Source organism: Drosophila kikkawai, chromosome X (genome assembly GCF_030179895.1).
Source record: "Drosophila kikkawai strain 14028-0561.14 chromosome X, DkikHiC1v2, whole genome shotgun sequence".
NCBI classification, from domain to species: domain Eukaryota; kingdom Metazoa; phylum Arthropoda; class Insecta; order Diptera; family Drosophilidae; genus Drosophila; species Drosophila kikkawai.
The window spans coordinates 22,134,907-22,161,449 of record NC_091733.1 but is presented as its reverse complement, the minus strand read 5'-3'; the positions used below and the strand labels follow the sequence as shown (position 1 = coordinate 22,161,449).

The following is a 26,543-nucleotide window of genomic DNA, read 5'->3' as shown; positions in this document are numbered from 1 at the left end:
TCTAAGCCCTACCACGCCCCCCTAGCTATAGCGCCATAAGATATCGGGCACATATTGAATGGCCAATCGATCCATCTATCCTCCTCTCTGCCAAATAGGCTTTCATTTATAAGCCAATTGTATTTCAATTGAATTTGTTCCACTGTCTCTGCTTCTGTTTTGGGGATACTGCCTACGGCCACGCCTCCTTCTCTGTGTATCTGCGTATCTGTGTGTGTGTGTGTTTGGATTTTTGGGCGTTCGAAGGGGGGGGGGAACGGGGGGCCATAAATCAAATATGGCTATAGCCGGAAGCGATGAATATACAAATTGTGCATTATTCCCGTACGATTTCCGATTTGCGATCGACAGATAACCCGAAATGGCCATTGAATTTGGCTTTAATCGCTGCCTCTGCGACTACCACCTACACACCCGTTGTCCAAACTTTTGGCGAAAGCAATTTTCAATGTGAACGGGCTGAAAAACATCCGATGTGCATTGTCCACTTTGTTTGCTCGCACTCTGTTTCGGCCACTGACAAAAAATTAAGCAAAAAATATATATATAAAAATATCAGTTTAAGATTAAATTATGGGATATATTTCAAAGATTTTTAGTTAAAAATTAACAGAAATATCTAAACTTTAGTTTAAGTAAAAGTAAGTTGAATGAAATGTGCTAGAACTTATTTGCAGTGCATTCGATTTGTGTGAGTTGCTGGTTAAATATTTGCCAAAATGCTCTACTCCTCTCTCCCCCCTTGTCTAACTCAATAGTTTTCCTTCGCTTTTCCTATACACTTTGTGTCCGTTTTTGACAGAGAGCTCACTTTAAGCCCGCCCCACACCTGAGGGAAAATCAATCTTTGACAGCTTCAAACTGTTTTTCCAACCTGTCTGGCCCTCCTGCAGATTTTGTCGCCCAGCATACACACGCTTCTTGTGTTTTCCCTCGTTCTCCTTCTATCATTCGCTTTTTTTTTTCTTTCCTTAGTTTTTTTCTTTATTTTTTGTGGTGACTGGCCAAGGAGCTGCCATATTACGTATACGCACATTACGTATACGCAGTGCGGCCAGCTTCAAGGGCAACGACAGGTTTCGGGTGGCAATTTGTCAGCAGCAATGCAGTTGTGATGGGTCTTAGGAGCTTCCTTCTTTTTTCTCTGTGCTTCTGCTTCTGCTTGTGCTGTCTTTTTGTCAAGCAAACGGAAGCGAAAGGCTTGTCCTTGTCCTCGTTCCTTGCTCCTTAGCCCTTCTTCAGTTCTTCAGTTCAGCTGCTCAGTTTACATTTTTAAAATGCAATAAATCATTCACAGCTCTTTCACTTACTTAACGAACTTTCGCCACACTCGCGGAGGGGTGTGCAGAGGCCGGGATCTTTAGCCAGAGTTGCCAAACTTTGCACTGTATGTACTTCTGCCCTGTGTGTGCTGTGGGTTGCCCTGTTTTGCTTACGCTTCTTCCTCTTCTTGAAGGTTTGATAAAACGATTTTGCTCTCGGGTTGCGGCAAAAAGTTTGCTATTAACCTTTTCTTTGGAGCAACCCGCACTCTGGCTCCCTCGATTGCAGGCCATAAAACATGCCAAAAATAGCAATTGCCGAGCTGGCTGGCTGGCGTTCGTTTTAAATTTATTTTACGCACGTGAAAAGCCAACCAAACAAGGTTCAGTTCGTTTCTCATTTCGGCTACGGTTCCGCCCCAACTGGCACGGAATTAGCATAAAAATAAAAGCGGCCCTCGATGTGAATTATGGCAGCAATTGGGTAATTGATAGTCGGGACACTCGACCGCAGGAGTGGTCTTCAGGCCACCTGTCGATAATTAATGATTCCGCCGACCATCGGCATATGTCATTAGTCAGCTTCAAGTCCAGGGATCCACAGAGTCAGGGATCCCTCAGAGAGGTCAGCGACCAAGGGTCATTCGGTTAAGAAGACACCGTGGCATCCATCGCAGCAGCAGCTTAGCAAATAGTAGTCCCAAGCAAATAGAAAGCAAATAGAAAAATTCAGCCAGAACCTAGAGCTTCTCGGACAATGGCTCGTATGTATGGACGGCACGTTGCCGGGTCCAGAGCCAGAAATAGAATCAACAAAAGATAGCGGGATATAGGGAGAGAGAGGAAAAGATGGAGAGCTGCCTGGGAACAGGAAGCTGGTGGTGCTCATTAAAGCGTTTCAAGATCTCCAGGCACCCGGACCACCTGCTATGCTCGGTGGCACTGAAGCGTTTAAGTAGCTTCGTTTATTTCTTATTTATTTCTCCTTTTCTCTGTGTGTCCTTGCCTATCGGCTATAACGAATGGAGAGCCTTGTGTGTGTGTGTTGCAGCTAATCGCTGTTTATCGAGCTGCTATCGATTGCTGCAATAAATATTATTATTGGTCTTTTTATTAGTCAAGATCTACTTTCTCACTTGGGAATTTATTACAATAAGAAAACACATATATTTTTAGCTAATAGATAATATCAAAAAATATACTTCAGTTATCGCTGTTTATCGATAAATGCGATTTCACGCCTTTCTCTTGAAACATTGTCAGCTTTCATTTTATTGGCAGGCATTGACATCCTCTGACCACTGCACATGCCTTCCCTTAGGGCCTTAGCACCACGTCATCTCTATTTTGGCCATGGCTCCCGCCGTCCATTACGTATACGCCCGGGTGACAGGCGTAAAGTGGAAAGGGGAAGGCAAGCTGCACTTTGTTTTGCTTCCAGCTGAGGGAGCTCCTTCTGTTGACTCGTTACTCATGCTGCTCCTTAATGAGTCGCATGCATGAGGACCAAAAAACAAAAAGACGCAAAAACATGGCCAAAAAAAAGAAGAGGAGAAACCAAAAGCAGAGTCAAGCGTGGGTAGCGGCGGCAGGGAATCCCAGACATTTGTCACACATGCTACGCACTCGCTGGCGGACACTGGGAGAAAAATGATATTATTTCGTATGAAAATATAAGATGTATAAAGGAGCAATGCACGTTTTTCTTTCGGTGCATTATATTTTTGTGTCCAGTCAGAGCCGAGAAAAATTGCCCTGTCCCCAGTCCCATTTGTAGTTGTAGCTCTTCCTGCCCCAGCTCCCTGTCACTCTTGGACTCTGTCGAGTTCGTCATTCGGTCGAGTTCAGTTCATTTGCCGGAGAGGATGAGAATGAGGATGGGTCGCCGTTGGAGTGAGTCTGGGTCTCAGTCTCAGTGTGGCTCTGACTCTGGGTCCTGGGACATTGTCTAATAGATGACGGCACTTTGCTTAACAAGCAGCCGCATTAGTTTATTTACTGCCATCGTGTCCCAGTCGGGCAGTCGCTTTTCGGTATGTGCCCGGCATTTATATAAAGATATTTTCGCCACCGCTCGTTGCGATGACACAAAATGCGTGTAAATTGTGTGATTATTGTAAGTGGGCAATGTCCTGTCGAGATCATCAGGCATTCATGGGGCGATGTGGCATTGCTTGCTCTCCCTTAAAGCCGTAAAAGTCCTTGGCTTTAATTTGTATAGGGACGGGACCTACCCTACCCCATACACACACACCCACTAAATAATAACGTAAATAAATTTTAGAGCGAATCTGCTTTTCAAATCTCTGAGGCGCAATTGTTGGCAAACATTAAATTCTCGTGCCCAAAACGATGTCGAGAACAATGGCGGAGTCACGCACACCCCACGCAGTACACACACACACCCAAGGACACATTTGAAAAGGCCCAGGCCAATCAAAGGACACCCAACTGTAACAAATAACCGCCAACAGCACACAAAAGTATGCTTTAAAAAGCATATTTGTTCTGGCAAAAAGCACGATATATATATATATATATATATTTGGTAATAAAATCGAACTGAAATGGGAAATGTGGGAATGCCCTTATGCGGCAAAATGAGTTTCTTGTCTCATTACGGAGATATAAGGCCACTATAAATGCCATTTGAAAGTTTATTTATATTTAAATATGTAAATGGGGCCCTAAAAATACTTAAAATAAATGTTAAAAAATTTATATTATGTAAAGTAGCTTAAATATATAAAAATGTAGCTTAAAAATATTAAAAATATAATCAAGTTAAAGTTAAGTTGAGAGGAGAGCTAAAGCTTAGAGAGGAGTAGAAACACTTACGTTCCCCACTCTAGATCTTTTCTATTTAATATCTTATTTTATTCTAAATTGAATTCATTAATAATTAGCATTTTTATTTACAAATCAAATGATTAGCAAGCTAAATAGCACCATTAAAGACTTAGGGAATCGCCTCAGTTTCTTAACTTTTTCTTATTTCTTGTCCACTGGAATTAGTTTGATTCAAGTGCGTATGGCATACATGATATTTTGTGCACAAGTGTCCCCGAAATCGGAAACATATATAACATATAATGTGAGTAGCCAAAGAAAAACTTCTCCTTGCTCCTGCGATGCGGATAAAAAGCAGCCCCAGGCCCTTCGGCAAGTGGCGTAAAAATGCTGAAGCGAACCTTCCTCTCGGCTGGCCGAAGGGACAGCGGTCGCACTTGCGACGCTTCACTGATTTTTAATGATTTTTAATGACGCCCTTTCGACCCCTCAAACTTTCCTTGAAAATCCCAGCGAGGTCTACCGAAAATATATATATAAAAAAAATATATATAAAAAACCCAAAGATTATCCTGGCAAAGCCGAAACAGTCAATGCTCTCAGAAAAGGGGATTATATTATTAATGCCCAGAGATGGTGAGATCGGAGAGGGTCTTAGAACAAAACGAAGAAAATATCAAATACAAAAAATTGTATTTTTTAACATAATAAAAAATGAGAAAATAAGAAAATCCCATAAAGAGATTTTCACCCCCGAAAAAAGCAGATTGTTTCCCTTTCATTGGCTCGTCTGAGGGCAGGGACCCAAGGAAAAGTGACTCGCAGGACGAAAATCAAATTAATAAATACGTAATGAATGAATGGCCCCAAAGGAGTTGGATGTTGCTCAAAGGGGTGGTGGAAAATCGATAAATAAGTCGTCAATCCATTTGAAACAAATGGGCAGAGGGGCGTGAACAAGTCGAGTGTTGAGATTTCATTAAAATTCTGGAACTCGTTGCTTAAGTAGGAAGTGGTAGTAGCTTTATCTGGTCAATCTCAAGTCTCGCCCATTTGTTTATGCAAGTTAAGTTGCCTCCTTGGCTGCTGTTTTTGCCAAAATATGAAAACTTATTATCGGGGCAAAAGGAGGAAGCATAACAATAGCCAAACTATTCAAATATCCTGAATGTCCTGAATATCCAAAAGTATGCTCTCACGTACATTCCCTGCCTCAACGAAGGTGACATAACCGAAAAGTTGCCCCATATGGAAATTCTCTAAACACAACAAAGCCGTTAGTTTGGCTCTTGATTAGCGGTAACGGGCATACCGTTATTTCCAAATAACAAAAGTTCTTGGCTTAGCCCGAACGAAAGTCGGCTAATTAAAAAATGTTTGCCAATAGTTTGCGAGGGATTAGTTAATGGGCCTTAAGCTTCCGCCTTTATAGCTGTTCAGGTAAATAAATAAAAGAAATATTTATTTAATGAATGGTTGTGAAAGTCAAATGCTTTATAGTTAATTCGATTCCGGGCCGAGTGTATTTAAGTGTCTCCCAGAAAGAATATTCTGCGAGTGCCTGTGCTTTTGAGCTCGAAAAAGATTTTCCCACTTTGTTTTGCTGGCTGGCGCAAAACAAAGCAAAACAAGACAATAAACTGGCAAAAGCATAAGTTTCCAGCTTTGCCATAACACACACAGGGGTAGCGGAGCGGAAAACTAAGAGGGGGAGGACACTACAAATAGTCAGAGCAAGGACACTGAGACAAACAAGGAATCCTTCAGAGGGAAAGGAAAAGGTACTTTAAGCCAAGAAAATGTATTGTCTTCATTGAAGGAGTTGTTGTTCCTTTAGACTTTTATTCCATGAAGGCTTAACTATTAATAATTTATATGTGTTCTATATATTACTCATATATATGTATAGTGTTAATTTCTCATATATTCCTCATGTAGTCCTTACATATTCCTCATAAATTCCTTAAATATTCCTCATATATTTTCCATATATTCCCCATATTTTTCACAGCAACGAGTAGATAGCAACGAGTAGATAGCAACGAATAGATAGCAACGAGTTTATAGAAACGAGTATAAAGAACGAGAAGTGACATAGTGTAAATATCATATTAAAAATTTAAACATTTAAAATGTAATATTTCTTCAAGTGCAACTCGATTCGTTATACTCTCGCTGTGTTTTCAGCTTACTCGCTTGACTCAATTTCCCCTTTTTTCGACTTTAAAGACTGCAAAAGCGAGATTTCGGAGTGCAGAACGCAGTACAGTTGCAAAGTTGAAAGCTTTATGGCTCGCCTAATTGAATTGCCCAGTGGAGCGGCTTATCGGTGTCCAGGGATGCACTGCACCAACCCCATCCTCTCTCTCTGGGGATGATAATGCTAATGGGAAAGTCAATCAGCGATCGCAATTATGGCAAATCAAACAATCATTTGGGCGCCGCGCCGCCATATAAAATTTGCATTTGGATTTGCATTTGCCAGGGGCAAAAACCGTGGAAAATAATCGAAAAGTGATGACTCTACATTGTACACATGTTTGCCCTGGCCATTGTTTCCCGGCACTCTCAATGCTTTTTTTCCAACCGGAAAATATGTTAGAATGAAGTTGCGAGAAGTGAAGGGCTTTCGTTTTGACAGGCTGACTGGCAGTTGACTTCCTTCATTTGATGGGGAATTGCATTTTATTTGTACGTGTGTACACTACGTTCTATATATTTATTTGGCCCGGCGACATTTTTATTTCGCCAGATAGATTTTTGCATCCATCTCCGTCAGTCGGTTGTGACATTTGTCAAAGAAACGCCCACTTTCCGCCCCAAGCAATCCACCAGAAGCAGCAGCAGCAGCAGGAGCAGCAGCATTGACAAATGAAGCCGCACATCCTGGCATGGAATTTGAAGAGTCGGATTCGGATTCGGACTGGCACTGCCACTGAGACTGAGACTGAATCCGAGGCAAGACTATGCGCAATGTGGCAATGTCGCAGCAACGGAGCTGCTGCCACCGTGCAACAAACAAACCGCAGAAACCCATCAAACCAAGGAAACCGCAGCTCCTAGACAGCAAGTGTATGCGGATGCGGATGCGGATGTGGATGCGGTGGTTACTGAAAGTGGGAGTGAATGCCAGCCAAGTGGCAGGAGGAGCAGAGGGCTGCACTCAAAGAAAATGACGAGCACAGGCTCTGACATTAACATAGTTTGTTTTAAAAAATATACTTGTGTATGCAGAGTGACTTTGCCTTAAAGTGCAACTATAATAGCAGAGACTTTGAGATGGGAAAGCAAAGCGACGAGTACTGTATGGCGAATGCAGGACAGCGAGTAAAGGACGACGCTTAAAGGATGAGTAAACTACAAGTAAGTGACAATTATTATACAAAAGGTAAACGATAAGTAAATGATAAAGTGATACAATTATAAGTGTTGACTTGCTACGCTAGAAAAATAAATTAAAATAAATTAAAAATTACATTAAAACTAGGAATATTGTAAGATAATAAATTCTTAAATTCTTAAATAAAATAAACAATAAGCAAATGTTAAGTAAACAAATGAATAAGTCACAAGTGAACGAAATGTAAGAACGAGTAAGCCACGAGTTAGCGAGGAGTAAACGCTAAGTAAACGCCGAGTCAAAAATAACTAAGCAACGAGTAGTAAGCAACTAGTAATAAGTAAACAATGAGTAAACGAAGCGGCGAGCAAGGACAACGAGGAAGAAACCAAGCTACAGACAAGATGGCTTGTTTAATATTTCAATAATTTATATTAACTTTAAATTAAACTAAAACCCAAAGAATTGTTGAATAAATAAAACAATGGAGTGCTCAAAAAATATGATACATTATTAATATTAAAGCTTCTTTCTCTGTATGCTGTGCTGCTATTTCACCTGTTTCAAAAGGAAACTTCTCTTTGGCTTTTGCAGTGCGAGTAGGTGTGCGAGTGGGCGCTTGAAAGTGGGTGCGCTCGAGCGAAGCGTGTGATTTGGCTCGCCGCAAAACTGGCAGCGATTCATTTGGCAAATTGCACGAGAAGTGTCTTCATTAGATGAGCGCCCCGGAGTACTCCGGCTCCTGCTTAGCCCGTTTTGATTGGTTATCGATTGCACAACCCCATAACTCGTAATAAGTTCAGCAAAATTACATAGTTTTTGAAAGTAGTTTTCAACCTTACAATCTACTAACCACATTCTTTCACTTGCCTATCTCTATCGTTTCAGGTAAGACAAAAAGGTGTCCGAAAAATCGACTCTTGGCCACTTGATTAATTTAATCAAAAGTATTATCCGGTTTAAGCTGCGAGCTTCATAATGCAAAGAACTTTCGCGCGAAGGAGTGTAGGTAGTATATCGTCCTTGCAATCATCGTCCTCGTAATCATCGCCATCCTAATCATCGTTATCATCGTTATCACCATTATCATCATCCATCCACTGAAAGTGGCAGTGGATGAGGAAGTGGAAGTGGAAGCGCGGCCTGCATATTTAATCTGCACTCCGGAGCGGAGCAAACTTTTTGCACTTTATTAAAACGGAGCAACGCAACAATGGAAAATGGAGCTCAAGGGGGCAGCCAGCAGTTGAAGCTGAAAATAATTCCCGCAATTGCCAGCCGCCAAACAGATGGCCTCGCCCTCGGATATATATATTTTACTTTCCCCTTAAATCTCTGCACTGAGAATTCAAACAGAGATTTTATATTGTTCTATATATTTAAAGGTTTAAAAGAAGGTTTCATGGGAGAATCAATGAAACTTAAATACTGGAAATACTTTTAAAAAGAAATAAGAAAGGAAGCCATATCATAACTCAACCAAAAACAGCCTCAATTTTAATTCCGAAAAATGGTTTCTAGTTCAAAAACAAAAACTGCATTCTAAATTTTAATTTACCCTTTCAAGGCTACATAAAGATAGTGTGTTAGCTTTTCTCCGCGTGCATCTAAGTGGCCTAAACAAGCATTAAGCATGGCCTCAAGTGTGCTACACTTAGAGCCAAGTTTGTGGCCACCTTTCCGCCCTCCTGCCCTCTCCAGGAACTCCTCCTCCTGAGCCGGCATTGCCTGCGACTTGACGACTGTGGCAAATGGCGTCAATTTCATTCTGTAATCAAGAGGCCCGCTTAATTAGTTACCAGAGCAAGGTCCTAGCCAGAGAGGTACAGAGAGAGTGTGTGCGTGTGCCCGTCATCACTCCATTTTCGCAACTTTGTGGGCAATTGGAGGTCAAAAAACCTGTGAATTACACAGGTAAATAAGTGTGGAAATTAGCTGAAACTTTTCAAGTGAAAATCTAAATCAAATTGGTTGAGCTGCACAGAGAGTTAGTAAAACCAAAATGAAAATAAAGCTTACAGCTAAAGTAGTAAATTTTTGGTAAGATAATTGAGAGGAATTTATGATTTAATTTATTTTAAAATAAATTATAATTAATAAATATTTTTTATATATTTTTTATATATGTATTTCTGCTTATTTCCGGTTAAGTGAAGGGTATACCTTAGTGCGAGATACATCCCACGGCTCAACGACGATCCAAACTATGCTCAAAGAGTTCAAAAAGCCTCAAGGCTGTTGTGAAGATGACAAATTCCTGAAATTACCTTTCAAAATAATTGCAAACTTGAGATAGATTTAATCTCAGATTTATTTTGTAGTTTTCTCCACTATTTTAACTAATTCTCTGAGATTATATTCCTTAATATGAAAGCCTGTTTCATTTATTACACCCGGGAATCCCAATGAGGCAGCCCCACATGTCCCTGCATCCGGCATTGATTAGATCCCGACACGAAGACCGGACGCCGGACGCCGGACGCTCTGGCCAAATGGCGGCTAATGTTGGGCATTCGTCAAGAGGATCCCCCAGGATGAGGTGGGGCACAACTTTGCCCCGAAAACAGTGCCGGTCTTGGGCTTATTTATCTATGCCGGGCTTCGCCCCGGACTCTGACTCTGCTCCATTTGTTGGCCATTTAATGGCGGCGCATCCTTGTTGTTGCTGTACGGTTCGTGTTTTGTTATTGTGTTGTCTGGTTTTATCAGATTACAAAACATTAATTTAATTTACTTTACTTGGCGCCGAGCGCAGGGTGGCAATTTTGGGTTGGGGGGGGGGGCCGCAAAATGACGCGAAATTTAATTAAGATATAAAGTGAAATAATTTTTTAATGGCATAGAAAACGCACACAGCCAGGAGGGAGGTTCATTTTCAATTGATTTCCCAGCTGAATTCAGCTAGCTGCGCTCTTTTGCAGGGCTTTACGGCTTAATAACACGAGAGCAGGCGGAAACGGAAGTGGTTTGCTGGTACTCTACCTCTCACTCTCTCTCACTGTCTCTCTCTCTCTCTCTCTCTCTCTTTTTCACTCTGTCTTTTTTCCGCAGGTCAGAGTGCCAATTGTCGCGGGGGCATCCGAGTTCATTTCCCAACTACAATTACAACTTGTTCCGTGTCCTAACAACACCTCGAGCATCTGCATTTGCGGTCCAACCCAGACACGGCTTAACACCACACCACACACACACTACACACAGACTAGCCCACACATACACAGACCAGCTTTTAATTAAAATTAAGCAACCCGGCATCATGTGTAACAGGTTTTTGGGTAGCCGAAATGCCTCGAGGAAGTGAAACAAACTATCTAACAAATCGATTGAAAGAATCAAGAAACGGAGCAGGAGCAGGAGCAGGAGTAGGAGGAGTCAGAGTGACCGCAGTTCCTGGAAATATTTATAAATCAATTTCAGGACACACATACACAAATACTTTATAGAAAAATCTTCAAGCAAGTCGAGCAGGAAACTTTTCTAAACATAATAGACTGCCTATTAGGACATCATTTTGGCAAGGGAGAGGAGAGTCGTAAAGTGCTTTAGTCATATTTTTTGTGGTGTAAAAGCCGCTCATTGATTAGTATTTAATTTCATATTATAAGGCGGTCAAAGTCGAAGGCATAAACCATAAACCTGCTCTGACAATGGGGCGTATGCGCAATGTGGTTCCCCACAAAGTTTTGCCGTTTTGCGTTTAGTTCGGCTTAGTTTAGTTTATGGCTGCTGCAAATATTATTTGATATTCTCCAATACAGGGGGAGAAGGCTGCCTGCAAGCTTTGTCCTGTGTGTCCTTGCAAGGGAGAACTTTGTGCAAGTCTGTGTGTGTGTGTGAGTCTGGCTGTGTCTGCCAGTGACTCTGCCTGAACCTCTGCCTCTGCCTCTGTCTCGGTGTCTGTGTCGCCTATATCCGTAACTAATTAGCAACATGACTCACCTGGGATTGCACACGTATACATATGTGTGTGTGAGAGCTAGGCTAGTGTGCGTGTATGTGTGTTAACCCGCGAAACGCTTTTGTTTCCACAGCGAAAATGCTTGCTCAGGCCCCCTCCACCCCCTTTAACCCACTAAGGGCTGCAGCAAATGAATATGACAGCAGCGACGGCGGCAAAAAACCGCTAATTAGTTGAAAATAAATAATGAGCAAAATGCTAGCCCAATGCGGGTGTCTCCGTTGGTATATGTATAGATATTACAGCGGAAACGGAAACGGGAACACACGGCAGCCCTTCACTGTGTCACCCGAAACATATTTGACTGAAAGTAACCCTTCAAACATCATTCCCTGCTGTTTAACTATAGTCAAGCCAACAGGGCTGCCATATAATTACAGAAAAATAGCACAAAAGTCAGCCAAAATCAGTGGAAAATGATTGATAAGCCTAGTGTTAGTTTAAGTATTTCATAGAACAATTGACAAGCGAATTTACTAGATATAGATAAACCTATTTACTAGATTTTTGTAAATAGTTAAATAGTTTATATATAAATAAATATTTAGAAAATAGGTAGCAAGGTAACAAGAGTAAAGAGTGTAAGGAGTCTTGGCAAGGGGCTATCTTGCAGCTCATTTCTTATGTTATGCCGGGATTTGCATTCCCGCAATTGAATTTGTATGAGCTTTTCCGGCATCGGAATCAGGGGCGGCTTATCTGCACGCGCTGAAATGACAGGCACAGATAAAGCTATGGCTACAGCTACAGATACAGATGCGAATTCGTTTTAATTCAGATACAGCTGCCAAGTTGGTCGCCTGGCTAAAAGTTTTATCTGGGGGAAAAGTTGCTCTGTTACTGGGGTTTTCCTACGCTTTTTTGCGTCCTTTGTTCCCCGGCCTTTATCGCACACTTTTTTGTGTCTCCTTCAGCGTTTCTAGTCTCTGTTTTTTTTTTTTTTTGTTTTTTGGCTAAAAGCATGCAGGCGGCCATTTTTATGCAAATCAAAACCGCTTTTAATCTCTTTAAGCAACGCGATACGTGCCACGAGCCAGAAATATGACACGAGAAAGCGGAATGGACACGTAATTAAAACCGCACGTTAATAGACTCGTTGGCCCGAGGGCCGAAAAGCTTCAGAATCTGCCGGAGACTGGAGTAAACTATTCACCAGAATCAAGGGGCGTGGTCAGCAGAAGTCCCTAAAAATAAAGAACAAAAAACAATGAAGCGGACGCCAATAGCCGTCTAAAACTATTTCAATATAAAATTCATTTCGTTTGCAGCAGCAAACAAACAAGCCGCACAGTTCGAGTTCGAGTTGGAGTGTTGCGAGGGCGGGAATAGGGATTCTGACTCGGATTTGGATGCGGATTTTGGGGGGGAAAGGATCCATCATATGGAAGCGAGTAAAGCCGGAAAACCACGCTAAAAGTTTTCTTGTTAAGGCATTGAAATGTGACACTTTAAGCTTAGACTTAAGTATGCATTTTTCTTACATTAATTTTATTTTTTTAACAATATAATATGATTAAATTTCAACATTAAACTCGTTTTCCTTAACCCAAACCTATGCTTGGCAGAAAAAATGAAAAGAGGCCGCCGAAAATGGACACTTCTTCGAAGAAAGTTCCTCGGGTGCAGGAGGCAGCCAGTGCAATTAGAGCCAAACACAAGTCGGTAGTGCTTCGGTAGGCCCGGGGCCAGGATGTTCTGTCCGTAACTGTATCCACATATCCTGTCTGCCACCGGAGTCCTTGTAGGGCTGAGTGCTTTGCATTTGAATGCAGCTTGTTAGTAGCAATGGTGTGTCGGAGGAAGAAGTATGAAGTGTGTATGAAAATCGTTCGAAAAGTGTTGGGAAATGTTTCCCCTTAGAACTAGGTATTGAATCAATAAAGACTTCAATCGATTTCCTATGAGTTAACCATTAACTGTCGAGTGTTTTAACTTTTTAAATACTAAACTTACTTGAAGTAGAAAAAATTATTGAAGCTGCACTCCCTTCTATGCCAATTTGGCAAGAAAATAGTGGTTTATAAACGACTTTATTCGTTATACTCTCCACTCTTTCGCCATTGGAGGTCTCTGGGTCAGGGTATCCTTGCCGCCCTCCCCGAAGGACCTTTTGCCAGCTGGAAAATGTGCTTCTTATGCTTTGCAGGCAACATAAAAATGAAAATTTTATTCGCTCTGTAGGCCGTTCCGGCGATCGATGCCAGATATGCCTGTCACACTAAGTATATCAAGTGTAATCAAGTGCACACACATACAGCCAAGTATATAAGCCAGGACCACGTAGCATATACACCCATCTATATATATATATATATATATAAATTTGCTTGAGGGGACATGACTTGGATGTTGGCTACATTTATTTAAATCCCAGTTACAGGCCATTTGTCGTATTAAATAAAACTTACACGGACACATGCGAAGACCGAAAAGGAAAAAAGGGACACGGACGGATTGGAATAGTGAGGGGAAAGTCCGGGTACGGATACGGGTCTGAGAAAAAGTGCCAGAGAACGAAGAAAGAGGTCAAAAGCAATGCAAAGACAAAGTGCCGGCAAAATGAAACGTGCAAAGCAAATAAACACATAAAAGTCTAAATTTAATGCTAAAAGCTATCGAAGCATGTTTAAGCCCAGACCGAAAAAAGTCAAAAAGAGAGAGAGAGAGAGATGGGGAGTGAAAGGACCTGAAGGTGGAGGGGAGTAAGGGGGTGGAAGTGAAGGTGTAGAAGAAACGGAAGAGGTAACGACGTGTGCTGAAATGTTCGGCTTGAAGGACTTTCCAGACATGACAACAACAAATCGGTAGCTTGTTGATGCCTCTCCTTCTCTCACTCCCTCCCTCTCTCGCTCTCTCTTCCTTTCTCCCTTTCTCTGCCTCCTTTGGCCTGCTTTGTTTACACTCTCCGCAGCCGCATCCGTATTCCATAGGCGACATTTTTTATGGTCCTCTTGGTGGCCCGAACACGCGTCCCGATAAGCGAAATCAAATGTCAAAGTGAGAATGTAAACACTCCTAAATGTATCTGTGTCTCTAGCTATGTGTCCCCTTCTCTCTGTGTGTGTGTGTGTGTGATGGCCGTGTGAGTGATACCAAAAACGCCATAAACAACGTGTCCTTCGTGTCCTGCGAAACAATTGATAACAAGACCCTCAAGGGGAAGAAACAGCAGCTTCAGCTGTTGTTTTGCCATTTTAAATACAAATATATAAAAAATACAAATAATATAAAAATATAAACAATATTAAAATAAAAAAATATATAAATATAAAAATATAAATAATATTAATAATATAATTGAAATATAAATATAATATTTATGTATGTATATCTGCGAATCTGTGCTTATCTAACATTTTTTAATTTTTATTTATTATTCCAAGATATTTAAAAATTTTGATTTTTATTAAAAGCGATCAATTGTTGTTTTTTTTTTAACATTCAAAATATTTTCTTCAAGAAGAACGTTTTTATACCCTTGTAGATGAAGTTAAATCATGAAGGGTATATTAACTCTGGCCCAGCTTCTGTGCAAATCTTTTCTAGGTTTTTTTTTTATTAATTTATCATTTATTTCTTCTTTTTTTATTTTTTTATTTACTTTAAAGGCGAAAGTGCCAATATATAGCATACTTTTACGCTGAATTTTGACTGGGAACAGTTTGCTATCCAATAGTTTGCATTGTGGCCGCCAGATGGCCATTTATAACAGAGTCCCAAAATATTACGCATACTGGTTAATTTATTATTTAAAATTTAAGAAGAAATTACTTTAATACCAAAAAAAAAAAAATTATAATAATAATAATAAGACATTTTTTAAGCAAACTAATTTTCAAAAATTCATAACTAAGTCAAAAGTGCATGAAACTCAAATCGGAGTTCTGAGTTCGTTTTTCTAAGCTTAACAAAACTGCTTACTTAGTTTTAATGAAATACTTACCTGTAATTTTTAAATAATTTTTTAAACAAAAATGAGCAAGAAAGTCAGCCAAAAATGCATGAAATTCAATTCGGAATATCTGAATATCTGAATAATGTGTCCATAGTTGTGCTAGGAAGGAATATTAAATATTCTTATGATTAAATAATTTGAAATGTTTTTCATATTATATCTGTGTTATTATTATTATTATTAAATTCTCATTGGGGCAGAACCAATGCCCCATACGTAGTAAATTCGCCTCCTTTAACTTCAAAAAGCTGCACTTTACACACTGATTATGCATCAACACTAGATCTAATCCTGTATGTCCACCCGCTGCCTTTCGTCGTTCGTTTTTTTTTTTTTTTGCTTGGCAATTTTAACTAATTTTGAACAAATTTGCCTGCATAATGTAAAGCGACCATTTGAATGCCAACAACAAACGGGCACACACACACACACAATGCCACTCAGAGGGACAGAAAGACAGGCGGAGGGACAGGCCGGGACATTCCGGAAATTGGTTTCATTTGGGCCAAAGGTTTGTATTTGTTTGCTGGTCGGCCAGCAGGGAAAACAACCCAAACCAAAGCCGAAACAAAATAAAACTAGACCAGAGACCAGTTGGAAAAAAGACAATTTCCCAGCGTTTAATGCCGACAGAAAATATCTAAAAGCAATAGCTGCTGGCGCAACAAAAAAAAAAAATAAAATAAGGCGAAAAAACGCAATTTTACAAGCAATTAAAACTTGAATTGAAATTGAAATGTTTTCATTTCGAGTGGTTTGTGGGGAAGCCCACAAAAAAAGGCGAAAGAAAATTCAGCCAATGGTTTGGCATATACTTAAGCCTGGTTAAAAGTTTATTTTTTATGGGAATGCCTCAATTAGTTGAATTTTAAAAAATGGCTTTTTATTGGAATATCTATGTAAGATAAATAAAAAGGTTAAAAATTAAAAAAAAGACACATTATTTTACTTATTTAATTAATTATTTCCCCTAAATTTGTGTTTTACATTTGCTTAGCTAGGTAGCCTTCTTTTTTGCCAGTGTTTTGGAGTGCTCAAATGATCCCATTTGTGGACATGTGGTCTGCCCCTCGATCCAGTTTCGGTTCCAGTTTGGTGTCAGGCTCAAACGCTTTCAATTGGATTCCTCGTTATTGGTCGACGGCAAGAGCTGACAATTATCCCCCTCTCACACATACACACAGGAGGATGTCCTGCAGGATGTTTTGCTGTTGGTTCGACATGGCCGCTAATCCCCTAGAAATGGCCAGCGTCAACTATTAGCGAGCGTTCCGCTGGTCCGGTTAGTTAGCAGGGCTTTGGCTTTGGCCTTGGCTTTGGCTATGGCTTTTGGCCATGGCTTTTGCCCGCCACTGTGTGGGTCCTGTCGCTTCCCCTTGAATTAATTGCTTTATGAGCTGCAATAAAAGCCGCAGCAGCTCAGCTAGCAGCGTCCTGGCCAGTTGGCATTTTGTGAACTGCAATTAGCAGCAAATAAAATAATTTACGATTGTAATGACCAGAAATGCCAGGGGCCCGGAGCAGCCGTTACCAACTTGTAATAACAACAAATTGCCAGCCGAAAACGAAAACGGAAGCGGAAAAAACAGAGAGAGAGAGAGCGAGAACGAACACATAGGAATGCGGTCAGTGTTTCCCTTCAATCTCAATTTCGGGCTTATTAAGCCACTTGATATTTATGGCCAGAGAGAACCAGATGACACGTGGCAGTATTAACCCAGTAATAAACTAATTCCAATGGCCCAGTTATAAATTACATGAATATAAATGAAATGTTTGCTTTACCTTGATTATGCATAGTTCATATGCCTGGAAAAACATGTATTATTATTTTTAAATATCCAGTATTATTTATATTTAATTTTGATCAAGAAACCCAAGTCCAGGGAAAGTAGTTTTTCCCTTTTTTGTATTTGTCCCTCCTCTGTAAACTGGCGAGAAAAATGTTTCCAGCAAATGAATATGAATGAGTGGCACGCAGGCAGCAAACAGAGTCCTTCCTGGCCATCCTGCTGGAGCCCATTCAACTGCACTTTCTATGCTTCCTGCCGCTGCCAGTTGGTAATCCCACGCAAAAGTGTTGAAAAGCTGAATAAATCACAGAGTTTGACCCGAGACCAGGCCCAAAGAGCACGACTCGACCGCCCGAATACCCAGCAAAGGTGATTGATTATCGCGATTATGGCGATATTTATCGATAGTGGGTACACACACACACATACACACACACGCAGAGTTGTGGCCGCCTGGGTGCTGGAGCATGCATAAATAAAAATGTGGCATGTTGGGTCAGAAATAGCATGACGTTCTGCCTGCCAGCCAGACGACACAAAATGGCGGCAGATAGGGCGCACAAAATGAAAATGTTTAGCAAAGGGTTGGCCCCCCCTGGGAGGGAGTGGGGTGCGGGTGGAGCTGCCGCTGGGGGTGTGAGCCCAGTGAGCCATAAAAATCAATAAAGTCAACCGTTCCCCCATCGTTTGTGTTGGCTTTGTCGGTCACCTGGTTAAGTCATCAATGGCCAGGTAAGTAAGCAAACGAGTTGCCAGCATAGTCCCCGCCCTAGCCCCTGGCCACTGGCCACTGGCCACTGGTCACCCCTCGTTCAGCTGGCCAAATTTAAGTTCAACAATTTCCAAACTAACAAGCAACCAAAATTCATAATCAAAACGGTCAGGCGGAGCAAAAATAAGAGGCCAAGGAAAGCTATCCACCACATACACTGAAAAACATAGTGGTTAAGTATGGATTTATAGGGAAACCCTTGGGAAAGGCTCTATTTTATATGGGGAATTTGTTTATAAATTCATCATAAAATTAAGATAAAACCAGCTTAAGTTGTTAGGATGCTAAAATATTTGCTTAGGTAAAACTAACTATGAGAGCCTTAAATAATAAACAATATTTTCTCTCACTCTTACTAATACAATTATATTACTTAAGGTTTCATAAAATATTCAGTTTCTGTTTACTACATATATTCAATTATATTTAGTGCACTAAAGTTCTCTACCCTTTTGGACAGTGTCCTTTTTGGTAGCATATGAGACCATCCTTTTGGCAAATATGTCAAAGTTGCGCTTACCCCCGAACAATCCTCCACCTCCTCCACGCCCACCGCTGTCAATTGGCAATTGTACAAGAATGTTTTTTCATTCCTTTTTTTATAATGCCAAAAGTGGGCGGGGCTGGTCACATGTTGGGCTCTTCATTAGCAGCAAACTGATTCGGCTGACATGCAAAAGCCCCTCCTGCGGCTTGTTAGTGTCCATCGCACACAAAAGGCAACAATTTCCATTGGACCTTTTTTTTTTGAGAGTCGCTTTTTTGCAGCTTTTTGTTTTTTGTGCTCGACTGTCGACAATTTGTTGTGCTTTTTTATGGGGACAATGAAGGGGTGCCTTGGCGCAGGGCCCTGTGGCATAAATGTTTCATAACTGTGGGCTTAGGAGGGCGGTGGGGCGTGGCTGCTGGCCATCGAAAAATTATTATTGGGGGAACACGAGGCCTAAGGCATACACTGCATATACAGACTACACAGAAAGAAAAATCTATCAAGGATTTTAAGCAGAAACACATGCAAAATGTAAGTATAGGAAATATTTAAGAGATTCAAGCTAGTTTATTTGACAAAAATTTAAATAAAATGTACATATATGTAACTAGTGATTTCTGGCAGTGCAGATTCCCTTCCATATACACTCTACACATTGCACAGGAAGAAAAACTGCCAAGGATCTTACATAGAAAAGTCCCAAGAAGTTCTAGGTCAAAAATTTGGGCAACTTTATTTAGCAAAAATGTACATGAAATATATATGTAACCAAGAATTTCTGGCAGTGAAGAGTCCTTTCTATGCAAATCGTTTGTCTTGCACCGCCTGTCAGCGCAGAAAAAACCCGGCTCAGCCCTTCGCCCGGCACAGTGGTAATCGACTTGGGTCTGACCCACCATTAACTATTCAGCAGGCGAGGAGCTGTGGCTGAGGAAAACGACATTTTTGGCCATATTTATGCCTGGTTTACTGGAAATAATGTCTGCTATTTACAGTTTAAAGTTGAAAGTTTAAAAATCACCAGAAAAGGAACACTGTTAATAACAATTAAGACCACCGAAAATGTGTTGGTAATTTAAGCAAATTGGTTTCCAGTTTATTTCATAGTTGCAGGCACCATTCCTTGACTCTAATTTCGAAAACATTTCACGGTCAATTGAGCTCTATCCTTCGTTCTTGTAGTTCTATCGGTCCATTACTTCTGGCTGCCACTGTGTGAGCATTTTGAATATGCCGCGTGCGGGGAGAAAATACATAAATTGAGCGCATAAAAATCAATTTGGCGTAACCGCAGCGCAGCAAATAAACTGGGCTCGGTTAGGGACAGGACCAAGTGTCTCCCAGGAGCAGCAGGAGATGAGTAAGGAGCAGAAGAAGCAGCCCGCATGCTGCGTTCAGACTTATTTGCACAGTTTCCTTTCCTTCCCAAAAATAAAAGTGTTTGTATTAATAACCTACTTATGCCCAGCGGCAAGAGCAATGCACTCCAAATCGAGAGTCCGAGTCCGAGTCCGAGGAAAAGGACCCTCAATTTATGCGAGAGCTGAGAGCTTGTAATCTGGCCCAAAATGATTTACACCCCGGCGTATTCATCGCAGCCCCCGGGCAAACACACACAGAAAAATAAAGCTGCAATTGGCTTGGAAAACTTTAAAGTTGGGTTCATTTTTAAGGCATTCAGAGAGTTTTTAGAGAGATAGAGAGAGTTTATACACTAAACTACATAGATTGTATTATAATATCCCCCCAAAAGTTGGCTTTCTTTCTCTTCGTGCAGGCATAAGTGGGTAGAACCAACTTGTAATAGTCGTAATAATAGCAATAATAATTTGCACAACCCTTTCGGCTTTTGTCGATTTTACTGCTCAATTTGATGACCAGCCAGGGGGAAGAGCCCCACGCTAAGACATGGAGGCAGTGCCCCATTATGGTGCCAGCTAGCAGGACCCAGCTTTCAGCTCTCAGCTCTCAGCTTCCAAGACCCATAAAAGTCAATTGTCTGCAACAAATTGAACATTTTTGTAGCAGCTCCCACTTCGGGTTCAATACACTAAGCTGCCGAAAGGGGGAGACTAGCATGTGGACTCAGTCCAAAACCGGATCTGACAGCCATAGGAAGGTGAAGCAATTTTACATTTCGAGTGTCGTTAGTTTGCCTTGGTCATCTGGAAAATTCGGAATAAATTCAGGTAAAACTCATGTATAATTCTGAAGAAATTCTGGTCTATAATATTCCATAGATTGTGGAAAATTAAAGATGGAGCTGGTCTTTAGTTTCACAAAGGATATGAAACTTCAACATTTTTCCCGCCGCAGCAATTTTACATTTTGAGTGTCGATGCCCTTAATTTGCCCTGGATGCCTCTGGAAAATTCCAAAGAAATTCCAAAGAAATTCTGAGGAAATTCTGAAAAACTCTAAAGAAAAGCTGAAGAAATTTTAAAGAAATTTTAAAGAAATTCTGAAGAAATTATGAAGAAATTCTGAAGAGATTCTGAAAAAAATTCAGAAGAAATTCTGAAGAAATTCTAAAGAAATTCTAAAGAGATTCTAAAGAAATTCTGAAAAAAAAAATCTGAAAAATTCAGAATAAAGTCAGAAGAAATCCAGGACAAATTCCAAAGAAATTGTGGTCGATATATTGCATATATTTTGCTAAATTAAAGCTGCAGCTCGACTCTAGCTTCAGACAATATCTTTGATTTGAACATTTTTGCCGCCGCAGGACCCCTTTAAATATCGGGTTCCCCTAAGTTCATTTCCATCGACTGGTGATCGAATTTCCTCTCTTGCTCTTCGTGTTAATGGATTGCTAGTGGCCAAAGGGGAATATATACCTCTCTTATTGGAATGCGTTTGGGGGCTCTGGCAAAAACTGAATTTGAATTATTCATGCCTGGCATCGAGTGCGATTGGGACTGGGATTCGGTCTTTGAGGCCCCAAAAACTCGATGCACTCGAACCAGAACCAGATTTCGGTGCTGAAAGCTGGCAAATGGCAGAGTTCACAGTCCAAGTGCTTGGAAATAGTTGGTCAAGCTTACGGGGAGTGAAAGTTTTGGGACCGGCCAACAAGTCTATTAGCCAAATTGTAATTGCTGACCTAATCGCAGGGATTCCTGGCCAGTGTCTCGGATTTCCTTGCACCTGTGGAAACCTTTTTTTGGGACAGCTTTAAAGCCAGATGCTGTTTACCTTTCCAAAATTAATTAATTATTCAATTAAATGGGAAATAATGAGCCAAGTGGTTGCATTCAACACATGTTTCTGCGGTCAGCGTTTCCATGTCAACATTATTTGCTCTAAATGGAAATAAATTAACTAATTGCCAAACGGAATTTGATTAAAGGCTGGCGGCGCTACCATGTGGGTAAACTAATTCTGAAAGGAATTTATATATAAATGTTAACACGAAACTTTAAAGTCATTTTAGCTTCTCTGGTTTCTGGGGAAGCTTAAACAATAAACCACTAGAGTTGTACAAATTAAAGAACCTATTTTCCTGGCTTGAAAAAACATTTAAATTCTTTTCATTTCGCTTTGTGTTTCTTTTTTTGTTTTTGGTGATGGCGGGAGAAGGTTATGTGTCGAGGCCGTCTAGGTAATTGGACCTGCTTCCCCGCCACCCGCAGCTGTGGCTGGCGAATTGTAATTTGCATTAAGTGTTGGCACATTCCCCTCCCCAACCCAACCCATTCCATCCATCAGTGAGTCGCACGCGTTCGCAATTGGACCAGCCGTTACGTATCCGCCGTGTTGTTCCATTCCCCCTACTTACACTCACACACACCAAGCCAGCTTTTGTGTGTGCTCAGCCGCTTTTGGCTTACACACATAGCATCCCCTCCCCGGCCGCCCCTTTTATGGCTGCTGCAAAGGACTATTATAACTTTGTCGTGCCAGAAGCCAAGCCAAAGTAATATACTTTAGCACATGGAGTGTCCAGAAAACAAAGTTCCGCCTCTGCCGGTTGGCCAAAAGGGAGTGCTGCTGCTGGTGGTGGTGGTGGTGGCATATCAAAGAGTTTTATTTTAGTTGCTTGTCAGGGATTTAATTAAGTGCAGCTATGCCATAAATATTAAGTGCAAGAAGAATGCGCCAGCAATTTTCGCAAATTTCATTTCATATTTTCAGCCGCATTGTTGGTTACTCGCACGGCGAGGTTCAGGTAGAGGCTGGTTGCACTGAGAGAAACAACTTGCAGGGTGTATATATATGATGCATGTATATAAGTATAAGCAAGTACAGTAACTAAACCTAGTAAATGCCCGAGTCAAGGGTCTGGTTTTTGGTTAGAAACAATGCTTAACATTCATTTTAGTTTATAAACAACTAAACAAAAATAGTTTTCAAATTTTAAAGCATATAAAAAATGAGAAACCTTCATTTCAACTACATTTTTTACATATTTTTCACATTTTAAAGGGAATTTCCTACATCCTTATATACTGTACACACAAATTTATAAAAAAGCCCTCTGCCATGTGCTATTTTTTGGATCCCTGCCAATGGCTTAGCCATGACAAAGTGGCAATTCGTTCCTGATGCCAATATTTGTCACATTGTTAAAAACCAAAAGCGGCACATAAACAAATGGAACACGACGTCCGAGGTACCATTTGTTGCGCCAATTTCCAGGATATTGGCAAGAGTCCAGCTCGAGGATGTACTATATGCATTAATTACAATATTTTTGGGGGTAACGCGTGTGTAATGGCCCGGCCAACTGTGCGTGTAATTGTTATCTCGAATGCCAAATGGTAAATCGTAATTCGTAATTCGTAATTTAATTTAGCTGCCTGAATTTATGGCCTAGCAATTAAAAATCGATTAAAAATAGCACTTGAAATATTTAAATAAAATTTATTAAGCCTGAAGTTTGACTATAAGAAGGGACACCCACTGCGACTGCCGATAAAATTCAGAAAGCCAAAGTATTTGTGCAAGTTTCGGTTATTGTTATGACAACACTGGTGCTTCCTGCTGGAGAAACTCTAATCCAGGTACAAACACCCCAGTTCCTGACGCGTTTCGGGTGCTCTTTCTTTCGGCAATATCGGTTATTGAAATATGCAAGCGACAAAGTTTTGGCCAGAAACTTTGGCCACAGTAACTGCCGGAATATGTATGTGGTAATAGCTACTACCAGTGGCTGGCTGGCTTTGTTCTTAGTGTTTCCCTCTGGGATTGGCACTCCGGGATTAGCTGTCAGGCAATGTCGTGCGAATTGGCCCGACTTATGCAGAGCCAGAGTTCTCTGGGCAATAACGATAATGCAGCGGAAGCCGATTATTTTGGTCGGGGTAGCCGGGAGGGCGTCTGGCAAGTGTTATGTAATTAGAGGCTGGCTGGGAGGCGATGGGAGGCCAGCTGTTGCCGCATTTCAGTGTCCATTCTTCGCTTATCTGCGCTCTTGAGTTTGTCACAAGCAATTGTTTGACTTTACTTGACTTGACCAGGCCCAGACACACAGACACAGCCAGGCGAAACACAATGGCCGGAAAAGCCAAAAACTGGAACAAAGAGCAGTAGCCAAAGGACACTGCAAGAAATGTGTTGCCACTTGAAATGTATAAATAAATAACTTGGAAATTATATATTCCCTAAAAGGAAAGTCAATTAGAAAGTGTCTTTCAATTTGGTATATATATTTTTTTAGTTTTACCTTAAAATATCAACTTCCTGCTTATTTTTTCGAGTGCAAATAGACACAACACTCACTGGCAGCAGCATTTGACGCCATTTGTTTTACTTCGCTGACCACAAATAACCATGGCCTGCTGTTGTGGCCAGCTGGCTGCCCCCCATTTTGTGGCCCAAACATTTTCCAGTTGGTCCTCCCCTCTGGGAAGCTCCGGACTCCAGTTCGTTCAGTACATTCCACTGGCAGATCCCAGCGCTCTCTCTCTCTCCCACTGCCCCCCGACATTGAGTTATGTTGTGCATATGAGCCCCAAGGAAATTCAGTCCCAGTAGGAGGAGCACTGGGCAGTAATAGCATCGGCGACATCGCAGTGACAAGGACTCAAGTCGAGTGCAGCTGCTGCGATTGTGGAATTTGAGGTCCTTTTTCGCGTTGAATTCTCACGTTTCAGCGCGCTTGTCAAGCTTTTTGCAGACCTTTAAAATGGTTTTATACATTCTTAACTGAAACTATGTAGCATTTAGAATTTAAGTAATTAAATACTAACAATGAACAGCTAAAAACAATTAAATTTAATTTGTTAAAACTGCCAGGACTTTCGATAATGTCCTTAGTTCAGGCAGGTAATGGGGGGCCCCTCTATTAACGCCACTAAAAAAGGGTGACAGCCATCAGGAGCAGCAGCTACTATTGGCCATCATCATTGCCAGGCCCATTTGCACCGTCATGACCACTTTCATTATCCTGGCAGGCAAATTTGCCGGGCAGCTAAATGGCGGCCAAGTGGCAAGTGGAAAGTGGCAGGACGAAGGATTAAGCGCTGAACCAGCTGCAAGTGGAACACGATGCCTGAAAGCAATGGTCCTCCTGCTGCAGCTCCCGCTTTCACTTCCCATCCCCTTCCGGCTCCTGGTGGCCATCTAATTTTCAGCTCCTTGTCGCAGCGCCACAACAATCAAGTGGCATGATTGCTAAGCAGCATAATGCCATTTATTGCCACAACAAGCCCCAGAGTCGCGGCGAGCCAGGAGCCAGGAGCCAGGAGCCAGGAGCCACCAGGAGGTAGAGTTGCCCGCGGCAACCCACTCTGGTTTACTTTTTTGGCGGGAAAACACAGTCAAGTTAGCTGGAAATACATTGTTAATTGTGTCTGAAAAGTAAATTAAAAGATTTAAAATTGTAATTTTCAAAGTAAATAATAACCAAAAACGGATTTATCCTGGAAAAGTGTATGCAAAGAACACTTGATTCTTTGGCAAGGACTCGGGCAAATGTTTGGGCGAAAAAAAGAAGCCAAGTTAACAGCACTGGCTTCGTGGCTTGAAACTCCTTTTTCCTTGGCGAAACTTTGCCCGCATTCGCATTCATGGGCCCGCACAATATGCTAAGCGTCCTGCCAACGTCCTGGCAAGGGAGCTGGGAGCTGGGAGCTGGGAGCTTGGAGCCAATGCAATCATAATTTTAACTACTTTAGTTTTATTCCGCCCCCAACCAGCAGCAGCTCCAGCAGCTCCTGCACTTAGTTCTATTATCCTGACGCTTTGTTCGCGCCAACGACGCCGGCGCCTCGTCCTTTGGCTCTCGCCTTGCCAGGTCCTTTTGCCAGCTTTTTGTTAATTCCGCGAGGCCACAATAAAAGCCAGTGGCACTAGCGAGAGCGATGTAAAAATGAAAATGAAAATATAAATTGCCTTTGTGCACTGCGCGAAATTGCCCGCCAGCGGGTATCGGGGCCAATCAGCAGGAGCAGCTACTGGCCAGGACGAATGGCCATGAATAATTATTACCAGAGTCCTGGCACTTTGCTAAATAATAATGGCCGTGAAAAAGTTATGGCCAGCTATGGCAAATCCCATGTTAGCAGGACTAGCTAAAGGATAAATGTTGGAAATTGTTGAAAATTCGATGGGAATAGGGTTATCCTAAAGGATAATTGTTGGAAAGATCCAAGTAAAGAGCTATTTGAATTCGATGAGAATAGGGTTATCCTAAAGCCATAGGATAATTGTTGGAAATTGTTGGAAATTGTTGAAAATTCGATGGGAATGGGGTTATCCTAGAGCCAATGGATAATTATTGGAAATTGTTGAAAATTGTTAAAAATTCAATGGAAATCCTAAAGAATAATTGTTGGAAAGATCCAAGTAAAGAGCTATTTCAGTTCGATAGGAATAGTAGGGTTATCGTTGAGCCTGCAGCTCTCCACAAAGATTATTCCTTGCGAATTTCATTTCGTTTGTGGCCAGCTTTTTGTGGCTTCATTAGCGCCTCGCCCTCTCTCAGGTCAGGGGCTTGGGCAGTCCTCCGACTGGGACTGTGGTATGGCAAGGGGATTTGATTAACACTAACCACAGAGTCCGCCCCCCTCCCGGGGGCCAAATGCAGGCGGCGGCGGCACAAAGCCAGACCTTTGGGCACCGAGAAGCGCAATCAAGGCGTATGGATTTTAATTAATTTTCGCCGCTGCACTGCAGCATTTTTAATTAAAAAACTTGAGCGTGGCCGGGCATGTCCTTGGCGCTGTTTAGGCACAGAGCCC

The 26,543-nt window shown here is 41.5% G+C and overlaps 1 protein-coding gene across 1 annotated transcript in view; it reads left to right on the top strand.

Moving 5' to 3' along the window:
* Nucleotides 1-26,543, top strand: part of vex (somatomedin B and thrombospondin type 1 domain containing protein vexed) — a 75,157-nt gene that overhangs the window by 30,022 nt on the left and 18,592 nt on the right. The window lies entirely within an intron of this gene.